General features: G+C 54.8%; 26 non-coding genes across 26 annotated transcripts; all 26 read left to right on the top strand.

Annotated features, from left to right (window-relative positions):
* Window positions 1-746: 746 nt before the first annotated feature.
* LOC126103049 (5S ribosomal RNA) lies at window positions 747-865 on the top strand. Its single transcript, XR_007523293.1, has one exon. It is a non-coding gene; the product is annotated as a 5S ribosomal RNA (ribosomal RNA).
* Window positions 866-1,705: 840 nt separating this feature from the next.
* LOC126103048 (5S ribosomal RNA) lies at window positions 1,706-1,824 on the top strand. The gene has a single exon (XR_007523292.1). It is a non-coding gene; the product is annotated as a 5S ribosomal RNA (ribosomal RNA).
* An 835-nt stretch (window positions 1,825-2,659) lies between these two features.
* Window positions 2,660-2,778, top strand: LOC126103046 (5S ribosomal RNA). The gene has a single exon (XR_007523290.1). It is a non-coding gene; the product is annotated as a 5S ribosomal RNA (ribosomal RNA).
* An 835-nt stretch (window positions 2,779-3,613) lies between these two features.
* LOC126103045 (5S ribosomal RNA) lies at window positions 3,614-3,732 on the top strand. Its single transcript, XR_007523289.1, has one exon. It is a non-coding gene; the product is annotated as a 5S ribosomal RNA (ribosomal RNA).
* An 840-nt stretch (window positions 3,733-4,572) lies between these two features.
* LOC126103044 (5S ribosomal RNA) lies at window positions 4,573-4,691 on the top strand. The gene has a single exon (XR_007523288.1). It is a non-coding gene; the product is annotated as a 5S ribosomal RNA (ribosomal RNA).
* An 840-nt stretch (window positions 4,692-5,531) lies between these two features.
* Window positions 5,532-5,650, top strand: LOC126103043 (5S ribosomal RNA). The gene has a single exon (XR_007523287.1). It is a non-coding gene; the product is annotated as a 5S ribosomal RNA (ribosomal RNA).
* Window positions 5,651-6,485: 835 nt separating this feature from the next.
* On the top strand, window positions 6,486-6,604 carry LOC126103042 (5S ribosomal RNA). The gene has a single exon (XR_007523286.1). It is a non-coding gene; the product is annotated as a 5S ribosomal RNA (ribosomal RNA).
* Window positions 6,605-7,444: 840 nt separating this feature from the next.
* On the top strand, window positions 7,445-7,563 carry LOC126103041 (5S ribosomal RNA). The gene has a single exon (XR_007523285.1). It is a non-coding gene; the product is annotated as a 5S ribosomal RNA (ribosomal RNA).
* An 840-nt stretch (window positions 7,564-8,403) lies between these two features.
* On the top strand, window positions 8,404-8,522 carry LOC126103040 (5S ribosomal RNA). The gene has a single exon (XR_007523284.1). It is a non-coding gene; the product is annotated as a 5S ribosomal RNA (ribosomal RNA).
* An 835-nt stretch (window positions 8,523-9,357) lies between these two features.
* On the top strand, window positions 9,358-9,476 carry LOC126102082 (5S ribosomal RNA). Its single transcript, XR_007522776.1, has one exon. It is a non-coding gene; the product is annotated as a 5S ribosomal RNA (ribosomal RNA).
* An 845-nt stretch (window positions 9,477-10,321) lies between these two features.
* Window positions 10,322-10,440, top strand: LOC126103038 (5S ribosomal RNA). Its single transcript, XR_007523283.1, has one exon. It is a non-coding gene; the product is annotated as a 5S ribosomal RNA (ribosomal RNA).
* An 835-nt stretch (window positions 10,441-11,275) lies between these two features.
* On the top strand, window positions 11,276-11,394 carry LOC126103037 (5S ribosomal RNA). Its single transcript, XR_007523282.1, has one exon. It is a non-coding gene; the product is annotated as a 5S ribosomal RNA (ribosomal RNA).
* An 840-nt stretch (window positions 11,395-12,234) lies between these two features.
* LOC126103036 (5S ribosomal RNA) lies at window positions 12,235-12,353 on the top strand. The gene has a single exon (XR_007523281.1). It is a non-coding gene; the product is annotated as a 5S ribosomal RNA (ribosomal RNA).
* Window positions 12,354-13,188: 835 nt separating this feature from the next.
* LOC126102070 (5S ribosomal RNA) lies at window positions 13,189-13,307 on the top strand. The gene has a single exon (XR_007522764.1). It is a non-coding gene; the product is annotated as a 5S ribosomal RNA (ribosomal RNA).
* An 845-nt stretch (window positions 13,308-14,152) lies between these two features.
* On the top strand, window positions 14,153-14,271 carry LOC126101905 (5S ribosomal RNA). Its single transcript, XR_007522613.1, has one exon. It is a non-coding gene; the product is annotated as a 5S ribosomal RNA (ribosomal RNA).
* An 835-nt stretch (window positions 14,272-15,106) lies between these two features.
* On the top strand, window positions 15,107-15,225 carry LOC126102057 (5S ribosomal RNA). Its single transcript, XR_007522752.1, has one exon. It is a non-coding gene; the product is annotated as a 5S ribosomal RNA (ribosomal RNA).
* An 844-nt stretch (window positions 15,226-16,069) lies between these two features.
* On the top strand, window positions 16,070-16,188 carry LOC126103034 (5S ribosomal RNA). The gene has a single exon (XR_007523279.1). It is a non-coding gene; the product is annotated as a 5S ribosomal RNA (ribosomal RNA).
* An 840-nt stretch (window positions 16,189-17,028) lies between these two features.
* Window positions 17,029-17,147, top strand: LOC126102045 (5S ribosomal RNA). Its single transcript, XR_007522741.1, has one exon. It is a non-coding gene; the product is annotated as a 5S ribosomal RNA (ribosomal RNA).
* An 844-nt stretch (window positions 17,148-17,991) lies between these two features.
* On the top strand, window positions 17,992-18,110 carry LOC126102033 (5S ribosomal RNA). Its single transcript, XR_007522730.1, has one exon. It is a non-coding gene; the product is annotated as a 5S ribosomal RNA (ribosomal RNA).
* Window positions 18,111-18,955: 845 nt separating this feature from the next.
* LOC126101904 (5S ribosomal RNA) lies at window positions 18,956-19,074 on the top strand. Its single transcript, XR_007522612.1, has one exon. It is a non-coding gene; the product is annotated as a 5S ribosomal RNA (ribosomal RNA).
* An 835-nt stretch (window positions 19,075-19,909) lies between these two features.
* On the top strand, window positions 19,910-20,028 carry LOC126102021 (5S ribosomal RNA). Its single transcript, XR_007522719.1, has one exon. It is a non-coding gene; the product is annotated as a 5S ribosomal RNA (ribosomal RNA).
* An 844-nt stretch (window positions 20,029-20,872) lies between these two features.
* On the top strand, window positions 20,873-20,991 carry LOC126103033 (5S ribosomal RNA). The gene has a single exon (XR_007523278.1). It is a non-coding gene; the product is annotated as a 5S ribosomal RNA (ribosomal RNA).
* An 840-nt stretch (window positions 20,992-21,831) lies between these two features.
* LOC126103032 (5S ribosomal RNA) lies at window positions 21,832-21,950 on the top strand. The gene has a single exon (XR_007523277.1). It is a non-coding gene; the product is annotated as a 5S ribosomal RNA (ribosomal RNA).
* Window positions 21,951-22,790: 840 nt separating this feature from the next.
* On the top strand, window positions 22,791-22,909 carry LOC126103031 (5S ribosomal RNA). The gene has a single exon (XR_007523276.1). It is a non-coding gene; the product is annotated as a 5S ribosomal RNA (ribosomal RNA).
* Window positions 22,910-23,749: 840 nt separating this feature from the next.
* On the top strand, window positions 23,750-23,868 carry LOC126103030 (5S ribosomal RNA). Its single transcript, XR_007523275.1, has one exon. It is a non-coding gene; the product is annotated as a 5S ribosomal RNA (ribosomal RNA).
* An 835-nt stretch (window positions 23,869-24,703) lies between these two features.
* On the top strand, window positions 24,704-24,822 carry LOC126102008 (5S ribosomal RNA). Its single transcript, XR_007522708.1, has one exon. It is a non-coding gene; the product is annotated as a 5S ribosomal RNA (ribosomal RNA).
* Window positions 24,823-25,315: the final 493 nt, after the last annotated feature.

Below are 25,315 nucleotides of genomic sequence, written 5' to 3'. Positions count from 1 at the left end.
AATGGTACGAAAATGCAGTAATTAACTCAGTTTGAGGGAGAATGTGCTAACCAAGTTTGCCAAGAAGACTTTGAAAACGACAAAACAGTACGAATCGGCAGGTGATTTCTGAAATACGTCACCGCCTATTGTTGTGTAGGAGTGTAGAGTTCCAAATTTGATTTGTAACCACGAATTTATTCCTTAGTCGTCTCGTCTCGTCTCGTCTCGTCTCGTCTCGTCCCGCAGACGTTTGTCGTGCTTGCGCTGTCATATGGACCACGACCCGAGCGGCAGCGAGCGGCAGTCGAGCAAAGTCGGGACAAGTCGGGACGGGGACAGGGACAGGGATAGGAATGGTGCGAATGCACTGCAAACTACGCAGACACCTGGTGTGAGGCGAGGCGAGGCGAGGAAGCCCACATCGCTACCAGTGGCGCCCTCCAGCACGACACTGCCACACCCCGCACAGGCCCTCCGCTGAACACCAGGGACAAGATGCGTCCTCCGCTAGTGTCGAAGGCTGCACGCGCCCAGCGAATGACAGGGGGTGCAACGAGCAGCAGTGCGTCTCACACACGCGGCGGTGCGCCCGCTAATTCGGCCGTCGCTCTGCTGGGACGCCGGGCGCGCCTCCCCGCGCCGTCCTCGAGGAACTGGCGGTTGCGGAAGGAAGCGCTTTCGTCAAATGCAGCCGAAAACTAACATTTTGTGTGTTGGGAGAAAAGCCGAACGCGAATTCTGCCGTGCTCCTACATTAGATGAGCGCCAACGGCCATACCATGATGAATACACCGGTTCTCGTCCGATCACTGAAGTTAAGCATCATCGGGCCCGGCTAGTACTTGGATGGGTGACCGCCTGGGAAACCCGGGTGCTGTTGGCTCCCTTCCTCTTTTTTTTGTTATGTCGCCAGCCCAGTTTTCAAACTACCTTTCTGTTGTGACAAAGATGCTTCCTTAAGCCTTTTAAACTACTGTAATGGTACGAAAATGCAGTAATTAACTCAGTTTGAGGGAGAATGTGCTAACCAAGTTTGCCAAGAAGACTTTGAAAACGACAAAACAGTACGAATCGGCAGGTGATTTCTGAAATACGTCACCGCCTATTGTTGTGTAGGAGTGTAGAGTTCCAAATTTGATTTGTAACCACGAATTTATTCCTTAGTCGTCTCGTCTCGTCTCGTCTCGTCTCGTCTCGTCCCGCAGACGTTTGTCGTGCTTGCGCTGTCATATGGACCACGACCCGAGCGGCAGCGAGCGGCAGTCGAGCAAAGTCGGGACAAGTCGGGACGGGGACAGGGACAGGGATAGGAATGGTGCGAATGCACTGCAAACTACGCAGACACCTGGTGTGAGGCGAGGCGAGGCGAGGAAGCCCACATCGCTACCAGTGGCGCCCTCCAGCACGACACTGCCACACCCCGCACAGGCCCTCCGCTGAACACCAGGGACAAGATGCGTCCTCCGCTAGTGTCGAAGGCTGCACGCGCCCAGCGAATGACAGGGGGTGCAACGAGCAGCAGTGCGTCTCACACACGCGGCGGTGCGCCCGCTAATTCGGCCGTCGCTCTGCTGGGACGCCGGGCGCGCCTCCCCGCGCCGTCCTCGAGGAACTGGCGGTTGCGGAAGGAAGCGCTTTCGTCAAATGCAGCCGAAAACTAACATTTTGTGTGTTGGGAGAAAAGCCGAACGCGAATTCTGCCGTGCTCCTACATTAGATGAGCGCCAACGGCCATACCATGATGAATACACCGGTTCTCGTCCGATCACTGAAGTTAAGCATCATCGGGCCCGGCTAGTACTTGGATGGGTGACCGCCTGGGAAACCCGGGTGCTGTTGGCTCCCTTCCTCTTTTTTTTGTTATGTCGCCAGCCCAGTTTTCAAACTACCTTTCTGTTGTGACAAAGATGCTTCCTTAAGCCTTTTAAACTACTGTAATGGTACGAAAATGCAGTAATTAACTCAGTTTGAGGGAGAATGTGCTAACCAAGTTTGCCAAGAAGACTTTGAAAACGACAAAACAGTACGAATCGGCAGGTGATTTCTGAAATACGTCACCGCCTATTGTTGTGTAGGAGTGTAGAGTTCCAAATTTGATTTGTAACCACGAATTTATTCCTTAGTCGTCTCGTCTCGTCTCGTCTCGTCTCGTCCCGCAGACGTTTGTCGTGCTTGCGCTGTCATATGGACCACGACCCGAGCGGCAGCGAGCGGCAGTCGAGCAAAGTCGGGACAAGTCGGGACGGGGACAGGGACAGGGATAGGAATGGTGCGAATGCACTGCAAACTACGCAGACACCTGGTGTGAGGCGAGGCGAGGCGAGGAAGCCCACATCGCTACCAGTGGCGCCCTCCAGCACGACACTGCCACACCCCGCACAGGCCCTCCGCTGAACACCAGGGACAAGATGCGTCCTCCGCTAGTGTCGAAGGCTGCACGCGCCCAGCGAATGACAGGGGGTGCAACGAGCAGCAGTGCGTCTCACACACGCGGCGGTGCGCCCGCTAATTCGGCCGTCGCTCTGCTGGGACGCCGGGCGCGCCTCCCCGCGCCGTCCTCGAGGAACTGGCGGTTGCGGAAGGAAGCGCTTTCGTCAAATGCAGCCGAAAACTAACATTTTGTGTGTTGGGAGAAAAGCCGAACGCGAATTCTGCCGTGCTCCTACATTAGATGAGCGCCAACGGCCATACCATGATGAATACACCGGTTCTCGTCCGATCACTGAAGTTAAGCATCATCGGGCCCGGCTAGTACTTGGATGGGTGACCGCCTGGGAAACCCGGGTGCTGTTGGCTCCCTTCCTCTTTTTTTTGTTATGTCGCCAGCCCAGTTTTCAAACTACCTTTCTGTTGTGACAAAGATGCTTCCTTAAGCCTTTTAAACTACTGTAATGGTACGAAAATGCAGTAATTAACTCAGTTTGAGGGAGAATGTGCTAACCAAGTTTGCCAAGAAGACTTTGAAAACGACAAAACAGTACGAATCGGCAGGTGATTTCTGAAATACGTCACCGCCTATTGTTGTGTAGGAGTGTAGAGTTCCAAATTTGATTTGTAACCACGAATTTATTCCTTAGTCGTCTCGTCTCGTCTCGTCTCGTCTCGTCCCGCAGACGTTTGTCGTGCTTGCGCTGTCATATGGACCACGACCCGAGCGGCAGCGAGCGGCAGTCGAGCAAAGTCGGGACAAGTCGGGACGGGGACAGGGACAGGGATAGGAATGGTGCGAATGCACTGCAAACTACGCAGACACCTGGTGTGAGGCGAGGCGAGGCGAGGAAGCCCACATCGCTACCAGTGGCGCCCTCCAGCACGACACTGCCACACCCCGCACAGGCCCTCCGCTGAACACCAGGGACAAGATGCGTCCTCCGCTAGTGTCGAAGGCTGCACGCGCCCAGCGAATGACAGGGGGTGCAACGAGCAGCAGTGCGTCTCACACACGCGGCGGTGCGCCCGATAATTCGGCCGTCGCTCTGCTGGGACGCCGGGCGCGCCTCCCCGCGCCGTCCTCGAGGAACTGGCGGTTGCGGAAGGAAGCGCTTTCGTCAAATGCAGCCGAAAACTAACATTTTGTGTGTTGGGAGAAAAGCCGAACGCGAATTCTGCCGTGCTCCTACATTAGATGAGCGCCAACGGCCATACCATGATGAATACACCGGTTCTCGTCCGATCACTGAAGTTAAGCATCATCGGGCCCGGCTAGTACTTGGATGGGTGACCGCCTGGGAAACCCGGGTGCTGTTGGCTCCCTTCCTCTTTTTTTTGTTATGTCGCCAGCCCAGTTTTCAAACTACCTTTCTGTTGTGACAAAGATGCTTCCTTAAGCCTTTTAAACTACTGTAATGGTACGAAAATGCAGTAATTAACTCAGTTTGAGGGAGAATGTGCTAACCAAGTTTGCCAAGAAGACTTTGAAAACGACAAAACAGTACGAATCGGCAGGTGATTTCTGAAATACGTCACCGCCTATTGTTGTGTAGGAGTGTAGAGTTCCAAATTTGATTTGTAACCACGAATTTATTCCTTAGTCGTCTCGTCTCGTCTCGTCTCGTCTCGTCTCGTCCCGCAGACGTTTGTCGTGCTTGCGCTGTCATATGGACCACGACCCGAGCGGCAGCGAGCGGCAGTCGAGCAAAGTCGGGACAAGTCGGGACGGGGACAGGGACAGGGATAGGAATGGTGCGAATGCACTGCAAACTACGCAGACACCTGGTGTGAGGCGAGGCGAGGCGAGGAAGCCCACATCGCTACCAGTGGCGCCCTCCAGCACGACACTGCCACACCCCGCACAGGCCCTCCGCTGAACACCAGGGACAAGATGCGTCCTCCGCTAGTGTCGAAGGCTGCACGCGCCCAGCGAATGACAGGGGGTGCAACGAGCAGCAGTGCGTCTCACACACGCGGCGGTGCGCCCGCTAATTCGGCCGTCGCTCTGCTGGGACGCCGGGCGCGCCTCCCCGCGCCGTCCTCGAGGAACTGGCGGTTGCGGAAGGAAGCGCTTTCGTCAAATGCAGCCGAAAACTAACATTTTGTGTGTTGGGAGAAAAGCCGAACGCGAATTCTGCCGTGCTCCTACATTAGATGAGCGCCAACGGCCATACCATGATGAATACACCGGTTCTCGTCCGATCACTGAAGTTAAGCATCATCGGGCCCGGCTAGTACTTGGATGGGTGACCGCCTGGGAAACCCGGGTGCTGTTGGCTCCCTTCCTCTTTTTTTTGTTATGTCGCCAGCCCAGTTTTCAAACTACCTTTCTGTTGTGACAAAGATGCTTCCTTAAGCCTTTTAAACTACTGTAATGGTACGAAAATGCAGTAATTAACTCAGTTTGAGGGAGAATGTGCTAACCAAGTTTGCCAAGAAGACTTTGAAAACGACAAAACAGTACGAATCGGCAGGTGATTTCTGAAATACGTCACCGCCTATTGTTGTGTAGGAGTGTAGAGTTCCAAATTTGATTTGTAACCACGAATTTATTCCTTAGTCGTCTCGTCTCGTCTCGTCTCGTCTCGTCCCGCAGACGTTTGTCGTGCTTGCGCTGTCATATGGACCACGACCCGAGCGGCAGCGAGCGGCAGTCGAGCAAAGTCGGGACAAGTCGGGACGGGGACAGGGACAGGGATAGGAATGGTGCGAATGCACTGCAAACTACGCAGACACCTGGTGTGAGGCGAGGCGAGGCGAGGCGAGGAAGCCCACATCGCTACCAGTGGCGCCCTCCAGCACGACACTGCCACACCCCGCACAGGCCCTCCGCTGAACACCAGGGACAAGATGCGTCCTCCGCTAGTGTCGAAGGCTGCACGCGCCCAGCGAATGACAGGGGGTGCAACGAGCAGCAGTGCGTCTCACACACGCGGCGGTGCGCCCGCTAATTCGGCCGTCGCTCTGCTGGGACGCCGGGCGCGCCTCCCCGCGCCGTCCTCGAGGAACTGGCGGTTGCGGAAGGAAGCGCTTTCGTCAAATGCAGCCGAAAACTAACATTTTGTGTGTTGGGAGAAAAGCCGAACGCGAATTCTGCCGTGCTCCTACATTAGATGAGCGCCAACGGCCATACCATGATGAATACACCGGTTCTCGTCCGATCACTGAAGTTAAGCATCATCGGGCCCGGCTAGTACTTGGATGGGTGACCGCCTGGGAAACCCGGGTGCTGTTGGCTCCCTTCTTCTTTTTTTTGTTATGTCGCCAGCCCAGTTTTCAAACTACCTTTCTGTTGTGACAAAGATGCTTCCTTAAGCCTTTTAAACTACTGTAATGGTACGAAAATGCAGTAATTAACTCAGTTTGAGGGAGAATGTGCTAACCAAGTTTGCCAAGAAGACTTTGAAAACGACAAAACAGTACGAATCGGCAGGTGATTTTTGAAATACGTCACCGCCTATTGTTGTGTAGGAGTGTAGAGTTCCAAATTTGATTTGTAACCACGAATTTATTCCTTAGTCGTCTCGTCTCGTCTCGTCTCGTCTCGTCCCGCAGACGTTTGTCGTGCTTGCGCTGTCATATGGACCACGACCCGAGCGGCAGCGAGCGGCAGTCGAGCAAAGTCGGGACAAGTCGGGACGGGGACAGGGACAGGAATAGGAATGGTGCGAATGCACTGCAAACTACGCAGACACCTGGTGTGAGGCGAGGCGAGGCGAGGAAGCCCACATCGCTACCAGTGGCGCCCTCCAGCACGACACTGCCACACCCCGCACAGGCCCTCCGCTGAACACCAGGGACAAGATGCGTCCTCCGCTAGTGTCGAAGGCTGCACGCGCCCAGCGAATGACAGGGGGTGCAACGAGCAGCAGTGCGTCTCACACACGCGGCGGTGCGCCCGCTAATTCGGCCGTCGCTCTGCTGGGACGCCGGGCGCGCCTCCCCGCGCCGTCCTCGAGGAACTGGCGGTTGCGGAAGGAAGCGCTTTCGTCAAATGCAGCCGAAAACTAACATTTTGTGTGTTGGGAGAAAAGCCGAACGCGAATTCTGCCGTGCTCCTACATTAGATGAGCGCCAACGGCCATACCATGATGAATACACCGGTTCTCGTCCGATCACTGAAGTTAAGCATCATCGGGCCCGGCTAGTACTTGGATGGGTGACCGCCTGGGAAACCCGGGTGCTGTTGGCTCCCTTCCTCTTTTTTTTGTTATGTCGCCAGCCCAGTTTTCAAACTACCTTTCTGTTGTGACAAAGATGCTTCCTTAAGCCTTTTAAACTACTGTAATGGTACGAAAATGCAGTAATTAACTCAGTTTGAGGGAGAATGTGCTAACCAAGTTTGCCAAGAAGACTTTGAAAACGACAAAACAGTACGAATCGGCAGGTGATTTCTGAAATACGTCACCGCCTATTGTTGTGTAGGAGTGTAGAGTTCCAAATTTGATTTGTAACCACGAATTTATTCCTTAGTCGTCTCGTCTCGTCTCGTCTCGTCTCGTCTCGTCCCGCAGACGTTTGTCGTGCTTGCGCTGTCATATGGACCACGACCCGAGCGGCAGCGAGCGGCAGTCGAGCAAAGTCGGGACAAGTCGGGACGGGGACAGGGACAGGGATAGGAATGGTGCGAATGCACTGCAAACTACGCAGACACCTGGTGTGAGGCGAGGCGAGGCGAGGAAGCCCACATCGCTACCAGTGGCGCCCTCCAGCACGACACTGCCACACCCCGCACAGGCCCTCCGCTGAACACCAGGGACAAGATGCGTCCTCCGCTAGTGTCGAAGGCTGCACGCGCCCAGCGAATGACAGGGGGTGCAACGAGCAGCAGTGCGTCTCACACACGCGGCGGTGCGCCCGCTAATTCGGCCGTCGCTCTGCTGGGACGCCGGGCGCGCCTCCCCGCGCCGTCCTCGAGGAACTGGCGGTTGCGGAAGGAAGCGCTTTCGTCAAATGCAGCCGAAAACTAACATTTTGTGTGTTGGGAGAAAAGCCGAACGCGAATTCTGCCGTGCTCCTACATTAGATGAGCGCCAACGGCCATACCATGATGAATACACCGGTTCTCGTCCGATCACTGAAGTTAAGCATCATCGGGCCCGGCTAGTACTTGGATGGGTGACCGCCTGGGAAACCCGGGTGCTGTTGGCTCCCTTCCTCTTTTTTTTGTTATGTCGCCAGCCCAGTTTTCAAACTACCTTTCTGTTGTGACAAAGATGCTTCCTTAAGCCTTTTAAACTACTGTAATGGTACGAAAATGCAGTAATTAACTCAGTTTGAGGGAGAATGTGCTAACCAAGTTTGCCAAGAAGACTTTGAAAACGACAAAACAGTACGAATCGGCAGGTGATTTCTGAAATACGTCACCGCCTATTGTTGTGTAGGAGTGTAGAGTTCCAAATTTGATTTGTAACCACGAATTTATTCCTTAGTCGTCTCGTCTCGTCTCGTCTCGTCTCGTCCCGCAGACGTTTGTCGTGCTTGCGCTGTCATATGGACCACGACCCGAGCGGCAGCGAGCGGCAGTCGAGCAAAGTCGGGACAAGTCGGGACGGGGACAGGGACAGGGATAGGAATGGTGCGAATGCACTGCAAACTACGCAGACACCTGGTGTGAGGCGAGGCGAGGCGAGGCGAGGAAGCCCACATCGCTACCAGTGGCGCCCTCCAGCACGACACTGCCACACCCCGCACAGGCCCTCCGCTGAACACCAGGGACAAGATGCGTCCTCCGCTAGTGTCGAAGGCTGCACGCGCCCAGCGAATGACAGGGGGTGCAACGAGCAGCAGTGCGTCTCACACACGCGGCGGTGCGCCCGCTAATTCGGCCGTCGCTCTGCTGGGACGCCGGGCGCGCCTCCCCGCGCCGTCCTCGAGGAACTGGCGGTTGCGGAAGGAAGCGCTTTCGTCAAATGCAGCCGAAAACTAACATTTTGTGTGTTGGGAGAAAAGCCGAACGCGAATTCTGCCGTGCTCCTACATTAGATGAGCGCCAACGGCCATACCATGATGAATACACCGGTTCTCGTCCGATCACTGAAGTTAAGCATCATCGGGCCCGGCTAGTACTTGGATGGGTGACCGCCTGGGAAACCCGGGTGCTGTTGGCTCCCTTCTTCTTTTTTTTGTTATGTCGCCAGCCCAGTTTTCAAACTACCTTTCTGTTGTGACAAAGATGCTTCCTTAAGCCTTTTAAACTACTGTAATGGTACGAAAATGCAGTAATTAACTCAGTTTGAGGGAGAATGTGCTAACCAAGTTTGCCAAGAAGACTTTGAAAACGACAAAACAGTACGAATCGGCAGGTGATTTTTGAAATACGTCACCGCCTATTGTTGTGTAGGAGTGTAGAGTTCCAAATTTGATTTGTAACCACGAATTTATTCCTTAGTCGTCTCGTCTCGTCTCGTCTCGTCTCGTCCCGCAGACGTTTGTCGTGCTTGCGCTGTCATATGGACCACGACCCGAGCGGCAGCGAGCGGCAGTCGAGCAAAGTCGGGACAAGTCGGGACGGGGACAGGGACAGGAATAGGAATGGTGCGAATGCACTGCAAACTACGCAGACACCTGGTGTGAGGCGAGGCGAGGCGAGGAAGCCCACATCGCTACCAGTGGCGCCCTCCAGCACGACACTGCCACACCCCGCACAGGCCCTCCGCTGAACACCAGGGACAAGATGCGTCCTCCGCTAGTGTCGAAGGCTGCACGCGCCCAGCGAATGACAGGGGGTGCAACGAGCAGCAGTGCGTCTCACACACGCGGCGGTGCGCCCGCTAATTCGGCCGTCGCTCTGCTGGGACGCCGGGCGCGCCTCCCCGCGCCGTCCTGGAGGAACTGGCGGTTGCGGAAGGAAGCGCTTTCGTCAAATGCGGCCGAAAACTAACATTTTGTGTGTTGGGAGAAAAGCCGAACGCGAATTCTGCCGTGCTCCTACATTAGACGAGCGCCAACGGCCATACCATGATGAATACACCGGTTCTCGTCCGATCACCGAAGTTAAGCATCATCGGGCCCGGCTAGTACTTGGATGGGTGACCGCCTGGGAAACCCGGGTGCTGTTGGCTCCCTTCCTTTTTTTTTTTTTTTGTTATGTCGCCAGCCCAATTTTCAAACTACCTTTCTATTGTGACAAAGATGCTTCCTTAAGCCTTTTAAACTACTGTAATGGTACGAAAATGCAGTAATTAACTCAGTTTGAGGGAGAATGTGCTAACCAAGTTTGCCAAGAAGACTTTGAAAACGACAAAACAGTACGAATCGGCAGGTGATTTTTGAAATACGTCACCGCCTATTGTTGTGTAGGAGTGTAGAGTTCCAAATTTGATTTGTAACCACGAATTTATTCCTTAGTCGTCTCGTCTCGTCTCGTCTCGTCTCGTCTCGTCCCGCAGACGTTTGTCGTGCTTGCGCTGTCATATGGACCACGACCCGAGCGGCAGCGAGCGGCAGTCGAGCAAAGTCGGGACAAGTCGGGACGGGGACAGGGACAGGGATAGGAATGGTGCGAATGCACTGCAAACTACGCAGACACCTGGTGTGAGGCGAGGCGAGGCGAGGAAGCCCACATCGCTACCAGTGGCGCCCTCCAGCACGACACTGCCACACCCCGCACAGGCCCTCCGCTGAACACCAGGGACAAGATGCGTCCTCCGCTAGTGTCGAAGGCTGCACGCGCCCAGCGAATGACAGGGGGTGCAACGAGCAGCAGTGCGTCTCACACACGCGGCGGTGCGCCCGCTAATTCGGCCGTCGCTCTGCTGGGACGCCGGGCGCGCCTCCCCGCGCCGTCCTCGAGGAACTGGCGGTTGCGGAAGGAAGCGCTTTCGTCAAATGCAGCCGAAAACTAACATTTTGTGTGTTGGGAGAAAAGCCGAACGCGAATTCTGCCGTGCTCCTACATTAGATGAGCGCCAACGGCCATACCATGATGAATACACCGGTTCTCGTCCGATCACTGAAGTTAAGCATCATCGGGCCCGGCTAGTACTTGGATGGGTGACCGCCTGGGAAACCCGGGTGCTGTTGGCTCCCTTCCTCTTTTTTTTGTTATGTCGCCAGCCCAGTTTTCAAACTACCTTTCTGTTGTGACAAAGATGCTTCCTTAAGCCTTTTAAACTACTGTAATGGTACGAAAATGCAGTAATTAACTCAGTTTGAGGGAGAATGTGCTAACCAAGTTTGCCAAGAAGACTTTGAAAACGACAAAACAGTACGAATCGGCAGGTGATTTCTGAAATACGTCACCGCCTATTGTTGTGTAGGAGTGTAGAGTTCCAAATTTGATTTGTAACCACGAATTTATTCCTTAGTCGTCTCGTCTCGTCTCGTCTCGTCTCGTCCCGCAGACGTTTGTCGTGCTTGCGCTGTCATATGGACCACGACCCGAGCGGCAGCGAGCGGCAGTCGAGCAAAGTCGGGACAAGTCGGGACGGGGACAGGGACAGGGATAGGAATGGTGCGAATGCACTGCAAACTACGCAGACACCTGGTGTGAGGCGAGGCGAGGCGAGGAAGCCCACATCGCTACCAGTGGCGCCCTCCAGCACGACACTGCCACACCCCGCACAGGCCCTCCGCTGAACACCAGGGACAAGATGCGTCCTCCGCTAGTGTCGAAGGCTGCACGCGCCCAGCGAATGACAGGGGGTGCAACGAGCAGCAGTGCGTCTCACACACGCGGCGGTGCGCCCGCTAATTCGGCCGTCGCTCTGCTGGGACGCCGGGCGCGCCTCCCCGCGCCGTCCTCGAGGAACTGGCGGTTGCGGAAGGAAGCGCTTTCGTCAAATGCAGCCGAAAACTAACATTTTGTGTGTTGGGAGAAAAGCCGAACGCGAATTCTGCCGTGCTCCTACATTAGATGAGCGCCAACGGCCATACCATGATGAATACACCGGTTCTCGTCCGATCACTGAAGTTAAGCATCATCGGGCCCGGCTAGTACTTGGATGGGTGACCGCCTGGGAAACCCGGGTGCTGTTGGCTCCCTTCCTCTTTTTTTTGTTATGTCGCCAGCCCAGTTTTCAAACTACCTTTCTGTTGTGACAAAGATGCTTCCTTAAGCCTTTTAAACTACTGTAATGGTACGAAAATGCAGTAATTAACTCAGTTTGAGGGAGAATGTGCTAACCAAGTTTGCCAAGAAGACTTTGAAAACGACAAAACAGTACGAATCGGCAGGTGATTTCTGAAATACGTCACCGCCTATTGTTGTGTAGGAGTGTAGAGTTCCAAATTTGATTTGTAACCACGAATTTATTCCTTAGTCGTCTCGTCTCGTCTCGTCTCGTCTCGTCCCGCAGACGTTTGTCGTGCTTGCGCTGTCATATGGACCACGACCCGAGCGGCAGCGAGCGGCAGTCGAGCAAAGTCGGGACAAGTCGGGACGGGGACAGGGACAGGGATAGGAATGGTGCGAATGCACTGCAAACTACGCAGACACCTGGTGTGAGGCGAGGCGAGGCGAGGCGAGGAAGCCCACATCGCTACCAGTGGCGCCCTCCAGCACGACACTGCCACACCCCGCACAGGCCCTCCGCTGAACACCAGGGACAAGATGCGTCCTCCGCTAGTGTCGAAGGCTGCACGCGCCCAGCGAATGACAGGGGGTGCAACGAGCAGCAGTGCGTCTCACACACGCGGCGGTGCGCCCGCTAATTCGGCCGTCGCTCTGCTGGGACGCCGGGCGCGCCTCCCCGCGCCGTCCTCGAGGAACTGGCGGTTGCGGAAGGAAGCGCTTTCGTCAAATGCAGCCGAAAACTAACATTTTGTGTGTTGGGAGAAAAGCCGAACGCGAATTCTGCCGTGCTCCTACATTAGATGAGCGCCAACGGCCATACCATGATGAATACACCGGTTCTCGTCCGATCACTGAAGTTAAGCATCATCGGGCCCGGCTAGTACTTGGATGGGTGACCGCCTGGGAAACCCGGGTGCTGTTGGCTCCCTTCTTCTTTTTTTTGTTATGTCGCCAGCCCAGTTTTCAAACTACCTTTCTGTTGTGACAAAGATGCTTCCTTAAGCCTTTTAAACTACTGTAATGGTACGAAAATGCAGTAATTAACTCAGTTTGAGGGAGAATGTGCTAACCAAGTTTGCCAAGAAGACTTTGAAAACGACAAAACAGTACGAATCGGCAGGTGATTTTTGAAATACGTCACCGCCTATTGTTGTGTAGGAGTGTAGAGTTCCAAATTTGATTTGTAACCACGAATTTATTCCTTAGTCGTCTCGTCTCGTCTCGTCTCGTCTCGTCCCGCAGACGTTTGTCGTGCTTGCGCTGTCATATGGACCACGACCCGAGCGGCAGCGAGCGGCAGTCGAGCAAAGTCGGGACAAGTCGGGACGGGGACAGGGACAGGAATAGGAATGGTGCGAATGCACTGCAAACTACGCAGACACCTGGTGTGAGGCGAGGCGAGGCGAGGAAGCCCACATCGCTACCAGTGGCGCCCTCCAGCACGACACTGCCACACCCCGCACAGGCCCTCCGCTGAACACCAGGGACAAGATGCGTCCTCCGCTAGTGTCGAAGGCTGCACGCGCCCAGCGAATGACAGGGGGTGCAACGAGCAGCAGTGCGTCTCACACACGCGGCGGTGCGCCCGCTAATTCGGCCGTCGCTCTGCTGGGACGCCGGGCGCGCCTCCCCGCGCCGTCCTGGAGGAACTGGCGGTTGCGGAAGGAAGCGCTTTCGTCAAATGCGGCCGAAAACTAACATTTTGTGTGTTGGGAGAAAAGCCGAACGCGAATTCTGCCGTGCTCCTACATTAGACGAGCGCCAACGGCCATACCATGATGAATACACCGGTTCTCGTCCGATCACCGAAGTTAAGCATCATCGGGCCCGGCTAGTACTTGGATGGGTGACCGCCTGGGAAACCCGGGTGCTGTTGGCTCCCTTCCTTTTTTTTTTTTTTTGTTATGTCGCCAGCCCAATTTTCAAACTACCTTTCTATTGTGACAAAGATGCTTCCTTAAGCCTTTTAAACTACTGTAATGGTACGAAAATGCAGTAATTAACTCAGTTTGAGGGAGAATGTGCTAACCAAGTTTGCCAAGAAGACTTTGAAAACGACAAAACAGTACGAATCGGCAGGTGATTTTTGAAATACGTCACCGCCTATTGTTGTGTAGGAGTGTAGAGTTCCAAATTTGATTTGTAACCACGAATTTATTCCTTAGTCGTCTCGTCTCGTCTCGTCTCGTCTCGTCTCGTCCCGCAGACGTTTGTCGTGCTTGCGCTGTCATATGGACCACGACCCGAGCGGCAGCGAGCGGCAGTCGAGCAAAGTCGGGACAAGTCGGGACGGGGACAGGGACAGGGATAGGAATGGTGCGAATGCACTGCAAACTACGCAGACACCTGGTGTGAGGCGAGGCGAGGCGAGGAAGCCCACATCGCTACCAGTGGCGCCCTCCAGCACGACACTGCCACACCCCGCACAGGCCCTCCGCTGAACACCAGGGACAAGATGCGTCCTCCGCTAGTGTCGAAGGCTGCACGCGCCCAGCGAATGACAGGGGGTGCAACGAGCAGCAGTGCGTCTCACACACGCGGCGGTGCGCCCGCTAATTCGGCCGTCGCTCTGCTGGGACGCCGGGCGCGCCTCCCCGCGCCGTCCTCGAGGAACTGGCGGTTGCGGAAGGAAGCGCTTTCGTCAAATGCAGCCGAAAACTAACATTTTGTGTGTTGGGAGAAAAGCCGAACGCGAATTCTGCCGTGCTCCTACATTAGATGAGCGCCAACGGCCATACCATGATGAATACACCGGTTCTCGTCCGATCACTGAAGTTAAGCATCATCGGGCCCGGCTCGTACTTGGATGGGTGACCGCCTGGGAAACCCGGGTGCTGTTGGCTCCCTTCCTCTTTTTTTTGTTATGTCGCCAGCCCAGTTTTCAAACTACCTTTCTGTTGTGACAAAGATGCTTCCTTAAGCCTTTTAAACTACTGTAATGGTACGAAAATGCAGTAATTAACTCAGTTTGAGGGAGAATGTGCTAACCAAGTTTGCCAAGAAGACTTTGAAAACGACAAAACAGTACGAATCGGCAGGTGATTTTTGAAATACGTCACCGCCTATTGTTGTGTAGGAGTGTAGAGTTCCAAATTTGATTTGTAACCACGAATTTATTCCTTAGTCGTCTCGTCTCGTCTCGTCTCGTCTCGTCCCGCAGACGTTTGTCGTGCTTGCGCTGTCATATGGACCACGACCCGAGCGGCAGCGAGCGGCAGTCGAGCAAAGTCGGGACAAGTCGGGACGGGGACAGGGACAGGGATAGGAATGGTGCGAATGCACTGCAAACTACGCAGACACCTGGTGTGAGGCGAGGCGAGGCGAGGAAGCCCACATCGCTACCAGTGGCGCCCTCCAGCACGACACTGCCACACCCCGCACAGGCCCTCCGCTGAACACCAGGGACAAGATGCGTCCTCCGCTAGTGTCGAAGGCTGCACGCGCCCAGCGAATGACAGGGGGTGCAACGAGCAGCAGTGCGTCTCACACACGCGGCGGTGCGCCCGCTAATTCGGCCGTCGCTCTGCTGGGACGCCGGGCGCGCCTCCCCGCGCCGTCCTGGAGGAACTGGCGGTTGCGGAAGGAAGCGCTTTCGTCAAATGCGGCCGAAAACTAACATTTTGTGTGTTGGGAGAAAAGCCGAACGCGAATTCTGCCGTGCTCCTACATTAGACGAGCGCCAACGGCCATACCATGATGAATACACCGGTTCTCGTCCGATCACCGAAGTTAAGCATCATCGGGCCCGGCTAGTACTTGGATGGGTGACCGCCTGGGAAACCCGGGTGCTGTTGGCTCCCTTCCTTTTTTTTTTTTTTGTTATGTCGCCAGCCCAATTTTCAAACTACCTTTCTATTGTGACAAAGATGCTTCCTTAAGCCTTTTAAACTACTGTAATGGTACGAAAATGCAGTAATTAACTCAGTTTGAGGGAGAATGTGCTAACCAAGTTTGCCAAGAAGACTTTGAAAACGACAAAACAGTACGAATCGGCAGGTGATTTTTGAAATACGTCACCGCCTATTGTTGTGTAGGAGTGTGGAGTTCCAAATTTGATTTGTAACCACGAATTTATTCCTTAGTCGTCTCGTCTCGTCTCGTCTCGTCTCGTCTCGTCCCGCAGACGTTTGTCGTGCTTGCGCTGTCATATGGACCACGACCCGAGCGGCAGCGAGCGGCAGTCGAGCAAAGTCGGGACAAGTCGGGACGGGGACAGGGACAGGGATAGGAATGGTGCGAATGCACTGCAAACTACGCAGACACCTGGTGTGAGGCGAGGCGAGGCGAGGAAGCCCACATCGCTACCAGTGGCGCCCTCCAGCACGACACTGCCACACCCCGCACAGGCCCTCCGCTGAACACCAGGGACAAGATGCGTCCTCCGCTAGTGTCGAAGGCTGCACGCGCCCAGCGAATGACAGGGGGTGCAACGAGCAGCAGTGCGTCTCACACACGCGGCGGTGCGCCCGCTAATTCGGCCGTCGCTCTGCTGGGACGCCGGGCGCGCCTCCCCGCGCCGTCCTCGAGGAACTGGCGGTTGCGGAAGGAAGCGCTTTCGTCAAATGCAGCCGAAAACTAACATTTTGTGTGTTGGGAGAAAAGCCGAACGCGAATTCTGCCGTGCTCCTACATTAGATGAGCGCCAACGGCCATACCATGATGAATACACCGGTTCTCGTCCGATCACTGAAGTTAAGCATCATCGGGCCCGGCTAGTACTTGGATGGGTGACCGCCTGGGAAACCCGGGTGCTGTTGGCTCCCTTCCTCTTTTTTTTGTTATGTCGCCAGCCCAGTTTTCAAACTACCTTTCTGTTGTGACAAAGATGCTTCCTTAAGCCTTTTAAACTACTGTAATGGTACGAAAATGCAGTAATTAACTCAGTTTGAGGGAGAATGTGCTAACCAAGTTTGCCAAGAAGACTTTGAAAACGACAAAACAGTACGAATCGGCAGGTGATTTTTGAAATACGTCACCGCCTATTGTTGTGTAGGAGTGTAGAGTTCCAAATTTGATTTGTAACCACGAATTTATTCCTTAGTCGTCTCGTCTCGTCTCGTCTCGTCTCGTCTCGTCCCGCAGACGTTTGTCGTGCTTGCGCTGTCATATGGACCACGACCCGAGCGGCAGCGAGCGGCAGTCGAGCAAAGTCGGGACAAGTCGGGACGGGGACAGGGACAGGGATAGGAATGGTGCGAATGCACTGCAAACTACGCAGACACCTGGTGTGAGGCGAGGCGAGGCGAGGAAGCCCACATCGCTACCAGTGGCGCCCTCCAGCACGACACTGCCACACCCCGCACAGGCCCTCCGCTGAACACCAGGGACAAGATGCGTCCTCCGCTAGTGTCGAAGGCTGCACGCGCCCAGCGAATGACAGGGGGTGCAACGAGCAGCAGTGCGTCTCACACACGCGGCGGTGCGCCCGCTAATTCGGCCGTCGCTCTGCTGGGACGCCGGGCGCGCCTCCCCGCGCCGTCCTGGAGGAACTGGCGGTTGCGGAAGGAAGCGCTTTCGTCAAATGCGGCCGAAAACTAACATTTTGTGTGTTGGGAGAAAAGCCGAACGCGAATTCTGCCGTGCTCCTACATTAGACGAGCGCCAACGGCCATACCATGATGAATACACCGGTTCTCGTCCGATCACCGAAGTTAAGCATCATCGGGCCCGGCTAGTACTTGGATGGGTGACCGCCTGGGAAACCCGGGTGCTGTTGGCTCCCTTCCTTTTTTTTTTTTTTGTTATGTCGCCAGCCCAATTTTCAAACTACCTTTCTATTGTGACAAAGATGCTTCCTTAAGCCTTTTAAACTACTGTAATGGTACGAAAATGCAGTAATTAACTCAGTTTGAGGGAGAATGTGCTAACCAAGTTTGCCAAGAAGACTTTGAAAACGACAAAACAGTACGAATCGGCAGGTGATTTTTGAAATACGTCACCGCCTATTGTTGTGTAGGAGTGTGGAGTTCCAAATTTGATTTGTAACCACGAATTTATTCCTTAGTCGTCTCGTCTCGTCTCGTCTCGTCTCGTCTCGTCCCGCAGACGTTTGTCGTGCTTGCGCTGTCATATGGACCACGACCCGAGCGGCAGCGAGCGGCAGTCGAGCAAAGTCGGGACAAGTCGGGACGGGGACAGGGACAGGGATAGGAATGGTGCGAATGCACTGCAAACTACGCAGACACCTGGTGTGAGGCGAGGCGAGGCGAGGAAGCCCACATCGCTACCAGTGGCGCCCTCCAGCACGACACTGCCACACCCCGCACAGGCCCTCCGCTGAACACCAGGGACAAGATGCGTCCTCCGCTAGTGTCGAAGGCTGCACGCGCCCAGCGAATGACAGGGGGTGCAACGAGCAGCAGTGCGTCTCACACACGCGGCGGTGCGCCCGCTAATTCGGCCGTCGCTCTGCTGGGACGCCGGGCGCGCCTCCCCGCGCCGTCCTGGAGGAACTGGCGGTTGCGGAAGGAAGCGCTTTCGTCAAATGCGGCCGAAAACTAACATTTTGTGTGTTGGGAGAAAAGCCGAACGCGAATTCTGCCGTGCTCCTACATTAGACGAGCGCCAACGGCCATACCATGATGAATACACCGGTTCTCGTCCGATCACCGAAGTTAAGCATCATCGGGCCCGGCTAGTACTTGGATGGGTGACCGCCTGGGAAACCCGGGTGCTGTTGGCTCCCTTCCTTTTTTTTTTTTTTTGTTATGTCGCCAGCCCAATTTTCAAACTACCTTTCTATTGTGACAAAGATGCTTCCTTAAGCCTTTTAAACTACTGTAATGGTACGAAAATGCAGTAATTAACTCAGTTTGAGGGAGAATGTGCTAACCAAGTTTGCCAAGAAGACTTTGAAAACGACAAAACAGTACGAATCGGCAGGTGATTTTTGAAATACGTCACCGCCTATTGTTGTGTAGGAGTGTAGAGTTCCAAATTTGATTTGTAACCACGAATTTATTCCTTAGTCGTCTCGTCTCGTCTCGTCTCGTCTCGTCTCGTCCCGCAGACGTTTGTCGTGCTTGCGCTGTCATATGGACCACGACCCGAGCGGCAGCGAGCGGCAGTCGAGCAAAGTCGGGACAAGTCGGGACGGGGACAGGGACAGGGATAGGAATGGTGCGAATGCACTGCAAACTACGCAGACACCTGGTGTGAGGCGAGGCGAGGCGAGGAAGCCCACATCGCTACCAGTGGCGCCCTCCAGCACGACACTGCCACACCCCGCACAGGCCCTCCGCTGAACACCAGGGACAAGATGCGTCCTCCGCTAGTGTCGAAGGCTGCACGCGCCCAGCGAATGACAGGGGGTGCAACGAGCAGCAGTGCGTCTCACACACGCGGCGGTGCGCCCGCTAATTCGGCCGTCGCTCTGCTGGGACGCCGGGCGCGCCTCCCCGCGCCGTCCTCGAGGAACTGGCGGTTGCGGAAGGAAGCGCTTTCGTCAAATGCAGCCGAAAACTAACATTTTGTGTGTTGGGAGAAAAGCCGAACGCGAATTCTGCCGTGCTCCTACATTAGATGAGCGCCAACGGCCATACCATGATGAATACACCGGTTCTCGTCCGATCACTGAAGTTAAGCATCATCGGGCCCGGCTCGTACTTGGATGGGTGACCGCCTGGGAAACCCGGGTGCTGTTGGCTCCCTTCCTCTTTTTTTTGTTATGTCGCCAGCCCAGTTTTCAAACTACCTTTCTGTTGTGACAAAGATGCTTCCTTAAGCCTTTTAAACTACTGTAATGGTACGAAAATGCAGTAATTAACTCAGTTTGAGGGAGAATGTGCTAACCAAGTTTGCCAAGAAGACTTTGAAAACGACAAAACAGTACGAATCGGCAGGTGATTTTTGAAATACGTCACCGCCTATTGTTGTGTAGGAGTGTAGAGTTCCAAATTTGATTTGTAACCACGAATTTATTCCTTAGTCGTCTCGTCTCGTCTCGTCTCGTCTCGTCCCGCAGACGTTTGTCGTGCTTGCGCTGTCATATGGACCACGACCCGAGCGGCAGCGAGCGGCAGTCGAGCAAAGTCGGGACAAGTCGGGACGGGGACAGGGACAGGGATAGGAATGGTGCGAATGCACTGCAAACTACGCAGACACCTGGTGTGAGGCGAGGCGAGGCGAGGAAGCCCACATCGCTACCAGTGGCGCCCTCCAGCACGACACTGCCACACCCCGCACAGGCCCTCCGCTGAACACCAGGGACAAGATGCGTCCTCCGCTAGTGTCGAAGGCTGCACGCGCCCAGCGAATGACAGGGGGTGCAACGAGCAGCAGTGCGTCTCACACACGCGGCGGTGCGCCCGCTAATTCGGCCGTCGCTCTGCTGGGACGCCGGGCGCGCCTCCCCGCGCCGTCCTGGAGGAACTGGCGGTTGCGGAAGGAAGCGCTTTCGTCAAATGCGGCCGAAAACTAACATTTTGTGTGTTGGGAGAAAAGCCGAACGCGAATTCTGCCGTGCTCCTACATTAGACGAGCGCCAACGGCCATACCATGATGAATACACCGGTTCTCGTCCGATCACCGAAGTTAAGCATCATCGGGCCCGGCTAGTACTTGGATGGGTGACCGCCTGGGAAACCCGGGTGCTGTTGGCTCCCTTCCTTTTTTTTTTTTTTGTTATGTCGCCAGCCCAATTTTCAAACTACCTTTCTATTGTGACAAAGATGCTTCCTTAAGCCTTTTAAACTACTGTAATGGTACGAAAATGCAGTAATTAACTCAGTTTGAGGGAGAATGTGCTAACCAAGTTTGCCAAGAAGACTTTGAAAACGACAAAACAGTACGAATCGGCAGGTGATTTTTGAAATACGTCACCGCCTATTGTTGTGTAGGAGTGTGGAGTTCCAAATTTGATTTGTAACCACGAATTTATTCCTTAGTCGTCTCGTCTCGTCTCGTCTCGTCTCGTCTCGTCCCGCAGACGTTTGTCGTGCTTGCGCTGTCATATGGACCACGACCCGAGCGGCAGCGAGCGGCAGTCGAGCAAAGTCGGGACAAGTCGGGACGGGGACAGGGACAGGGATAGGAATGGTGCGAATGCACTGCAAACTACGCAGACACCTGGTGTGAGGCGAGGCGAGGCGAGGAAGCCCACATCGCTACCAGTGGCGCCCTCCAGCACGACACTGCCACACCCCGCACAGGCCCTCCGCTGAACACCAGGGACAAGATGCGTCCTCCGCTAGTGTCGAAGGCTGCACGCGCCCAGCGAATGACAGGGGGTGCAACGAGCAGCAGTGCGTCTCACACACGCGGCGGTGCGCCCGCTAATTCGGCCGTCGCTCTGCTGGGACGCCGGGCGCGCCTCCCCGCGCCGTCCTCGAGGAACTGGCGGTTGCGGAAGGAAGCGCTTTCGTCAAATGCAGCCGAAAACTAACATTTTGTGTGTTGGGAGAAAAGCCGAACGCGAATTCTGCCGTGCTCCTACATTAGATGAGCGCCAACGGCCATACCATGATGAATACACCGGTTCTCGTCCGATCACTGAAGTTAAGCATCATCGGGCCCGGCTAGTACTTGGATGGGTGACCGCCTGGGAAACCCGGGTGCTGTTGGCTCCCTTCCTCTTTTTTTTGTTATGTCGCCAGCCCAGTTTTCAAACTACCTTTCTGTTGTGACAAAGATGCTTCCTTAAGCCTTTTAAACTACTGTAATGGTACGAAAATGCAGTAATTAACTCAGTTTGAGGGAGAATGTGCTAACCAAGTTTGCCAAGAAGACTTTGAAAACGACAAAACAGTACGAATCGGCAGGTGATTTTTGAAATACGTCACCGCCTATTGTTGTGTAGGAGTGTAGAGTTCCAAATTTGATTTGTAACCACGAATTTATTCCTTAGTCGTCTCGTCTCGTCTCGTCTCGTCTCGTCTCGTCCCGCAGACGTTTGTCGTGCTTGCGCTGTCATATGGACCACGACCCGAGCGGCAGCGAGCGGCAGTCGAGCAAAGTCGGGACAAGTCGGGACGGGGACAGGGACAGGGATAGGAATGGTGCGAATGCACTGCAAACTACGCAGACACCTGGTGTGAGGCGAGGCGAGGCGAGGAAGCCCACATCGCTACCAGTGGCGCCCTCCAGCACGACACTGCCACACCCCGCACAGGCCCTCCGCTGAACACCAGGGACAAGATGCGTCCTCCGCTAGTGTCGAAGGCTGCACGCGCCCAGCGAATGACAGGGGGTGCAACGAGCAGCAGTGCGTCTCACACACGCGGCGGTGCGCCCGCTAATTCGGCCGTCGCTCTGCTGGGACGCCGGGCGCGCCTCCCCGCGCCGTCCTCGAGGAACTGGCGGTTGCGGAAGGAAGCGCTTTCGTCAAATGCAGCCGAAAACTAACATTTTGTGTGTTGGGAGAAAAGCCGAACGCGAATTCTGCCGTGCTCCTACATTAGATGAGCGCCAACGGCCATACCATGATGAATACACCGGTTCTCGTCCGATCACTGAAGTTAAGCATCATCGGGCCCGGCTAGTACTTGGATGGGTGACCGCCTGGGAAACCCGGGTGCTGTTGGCTCCCTTCCTCTTTTTTTTGTTATGTCGCCAGCCCAGTTTTCAAACTACCTTTCTGTTGTGACAAAGATGCTTCCTTAAGCCTTTTAAACTACTGTAATGGTACGAAAATGCAGTAATTAACTCAGTTTGAGGGAGAATGTGCTAACCAAGTTTGCCAAGAAGACTTTGAAAACGACAAAACAGTACGAATCGGCAGGTGATTTTTGAAATACGTCACCGCCTATTGTTGTGTAGGAGTGTAGAGTTCCAAATTTGATTTGTAACCACGAATTTATTCCTTAGTCGTCTCGTCTCGTCTCGTCTCGTCTCGTCTCGTCCCGCAGACGTTTGTCGTGCTTGCGCTGTCATATGGACCACGACCCGAGCGGCAGCGAGCGGCAGTCGAGCAAAGTCGGGACAAGTCGGGACGGGGACAGGGACAGGGATAGGAATGGTGCGAATGCACTGCAAACTACGCAGACACCTGGTGTGAGGCGAGGCGAGGCGAGGAAGCCCACATCGCTACCAGTGGCGCCCTCCAGCACGACACTGCCACACCCCGCACAGGCCCTCCGCTGAACACCAGGGACAAGATGCGTCCTCCGCTAGTGTCGAAGGCTGCACGCGCCCAGCGAATGACAGGGGGTGCAACGAGCAGCAGTGCGTCTCACACACGCGGCGGTGCGCCCGCTAATTCGGCCGTCGCTCTGCTGGGACGCCGGGCGCGCCTCCCCGCGCCGTCCTCGAGGAACTGGCGGTTGCGGAAGGAAGCGCTTTCGTCAAATGCAGCCGAAAACTAACATTTTGTGTGTTGGGAGAAAAGCCGAACGCGAATTCTGCCGTGCTCCTACATTAGATGAGCGCCAACGGCCATACCATGATGAATACACCGGTTCTCGTCCGATCACTGAAGTTAAGCATCATCGGGCCCGGCTAGTACTTGGATGGGTGACCGCCTGGGAAACCCGGGTGCTGTTGGCTCCCTTCCTCTTTTTTTTGTTATGTCGCCAGCCCAGTTTTCAAACTACCTTTCTGTTGTGACAAAGATGCTTCCTTAAGCCTTTTAAACTACTGTAATGGTACGAAAATGCAGTAATTAACTCAGTTTGAGGGAGAATGTGCTAACCAAGTTTGCCAAGAAGACTTTGAAAACGACAAAACAGTACGAATCGGCAGGTGATTTCTGAAATACGTCACCGCCTATTGTTGTGTAGGAGTGTAGAGTTCCAAATTTGATTTGTAACCACGAATTTATTCCTTAGTCGTCTCGTCTCGTCTCGTCTCGTCTCGTCTCGTCCCGCAGACGTTTGTCGTGCTTGCGCTGTCATATGGACCACGACCCGAGCGGCAGCGAGCGGCAGTCGAGCAAAGTCGGGACAAGTCGGGACGGGGACAGGGACAGGGATAGGAATGGTGCGAATGCACTGCAAACTACGCAGACACCTGGTGTGAGGCGAGGCGAGGCGAGGAAGCCCACATCGCTACCAGTGGCGCCCTCCAGCACGACACTGCCACACCCCGCACAGGCCCTCCGCTGAACACCAGGGACAAGATGCGTCCTCCGCTAGTGTCGAAGGCTGCACGCGCCCAGCGAATGACAGGGGGTGCAACGAGCAGCAGTGCGTCTCACACACGCGGCGGTGCGCCCGCTAATTCGGCCGTCGCTCTGCTGGGACGCCGGGCGCGCCTCCCCGCGCCGTCCTCGAGGAACTGGCGGTTGCGGAAGGAAGCGCTTTCGTCAAATGCAGCCGAAAACTAACATTTTGTGTGTTGGGAGAAAAGCCGAACGCGAATTCTGCCGTGCTCCTACATTAGATGAGCGCCAACGGCCATACCATGATGAATACACCGGTTCTCGTCCGATCACTGAAGTTAAGCATCATCGGGCCCGGCTAGTACTTGGATGGGTGACCGCCTGGGAAACCCGGGTGCTGTTGGCTCCCTTCTTCTTTTTTTTGTTATGTCGCCAGCCCAGTTTTCAAACTACCTTTCTGTTGTGACAAAGATGCTTCCTTAAGCCTTTTAAACTACTGTAATGGTACGAAAATGCAGTAATTAACTCAGTTTGAGGGAGAATGTGCTAACCAAGTTTGCCAAGAAGACTTTGAAAACGACAAAACAGTACGAATCGGCAGGTGATTTTTGAAATACGTCACCGCCTATTGTTGTGTAGGAGTGTAGAGTTCCAAATTTGATTTGTAACCACGAATTTATTCCTTAGTCGTCTCGTCTCGTCTCGTCTCGTCTCGTCCCGCAGACGTTTGTCGTGCTTGCGCTGTCATATGGACCACGACCCGAGCGGCAGCGAGCGGCAGTCGAGCAAAGTCGGGACAAGTCGGGACGGGGACAGGGACAGGAATAGGAATGGTGCGAATGCACTGCAAACTACGCAGACACCTGGTGTGAGGCGAGGCGAGGCGAGGAAGCCCACATCGCTACCAGTGGCGCCCTCCAGCACGACACTGCCACACCCCGCACAGGCCCTCCGCTGAACACCAGGGACAAGATGCGTCCTCCGCTAGTGTCGAAGGCTGCACGCGCCCAGCGAATGACAGGGGGTGCAACGAGCAGCAGTGCGTCTCACACACGCGGCGGTGCGCCCGCTAATTCGGCCGTCGCTCTGCTGGGACGCCGGGCGCGCCTCCCCGCGCCGTCCTGGAGGAACTGGCGGTTGCGGAAGGAAGCGCTTTCGTCAAATGCGGCCGAAAACTAACATTTTGTGTGTTGGGAGAAAAGCCGAACGCGAATTCTGCCGTGCTCCTACATTAGACGAGCGCCAACGGCCATACCATGATGAATACACCGGTTCTCGTCCGATCACCGAAGTTAAGCATCATCGGGCCCGGCTAGTACTTGGATGGGTGACCGCCTGGGAAACCCGGGTGCTGTTGGCTCCCTTCCTTTTTTTTTTTTTTTGTTATGTCGCCAGCCCAATTTTCAAACTACCTTTCTATTGTGACAAAGATGCTTCCTTAAGCCTTTTAAACTACTGTAATGGTACGAAAATGCAGTAATTAACTCAGTTTGAGGGAGAATGTGCTAACCAAGTTTGCCAAGAAGACTTTGAAAACGACAAAACAGTACGAATCGGCAGGTGATTTTTGAAATACGTCACCGCCTATTGTTGTGTAGGAGTGTAGAGTTCCAAATTTGATTTGTAACCACGAATTTATTCCTTAGTCGTCTCGTCTCGTCTCGTCTCGTCTCGTCTCGTCCCGCAGACGTTTGTCGTGCTTGCGCTGTCATATGGACCACGACCCGAGCGGCAGCGAGCGGCAGTCGAGCAAAGTCGGGACAAGTCGGGACGGGGACAGGGACAGGGATAGGAATGGTGCGAATGCACTGCAAACTACGCAGACACCTGGTGTGAGGCGAGGCGAGGCGAGG

The sequence above is a fragment of the Schistocerca cancellata genome, chromosome 9, assembly GCF_023864275.1.
Source record: "Schistocerca cancellata isolate TAMUIC-IGC-003103 chromosome 9, iqSchCanc2.1, whole genome shotgun sequence".
NCBI classification, from domain to species: Eukaryota; Metazoa; Arthropoda; class Insecta; order Orthoptera; family Acrididae; genus Schistocerca; species Schistocerca cancellata.
The sequence above is the reverse complement of the archived record's forward strand: the minus strand, read 5'-3'. Positions and strand labels throughout refer to the sequence as shown.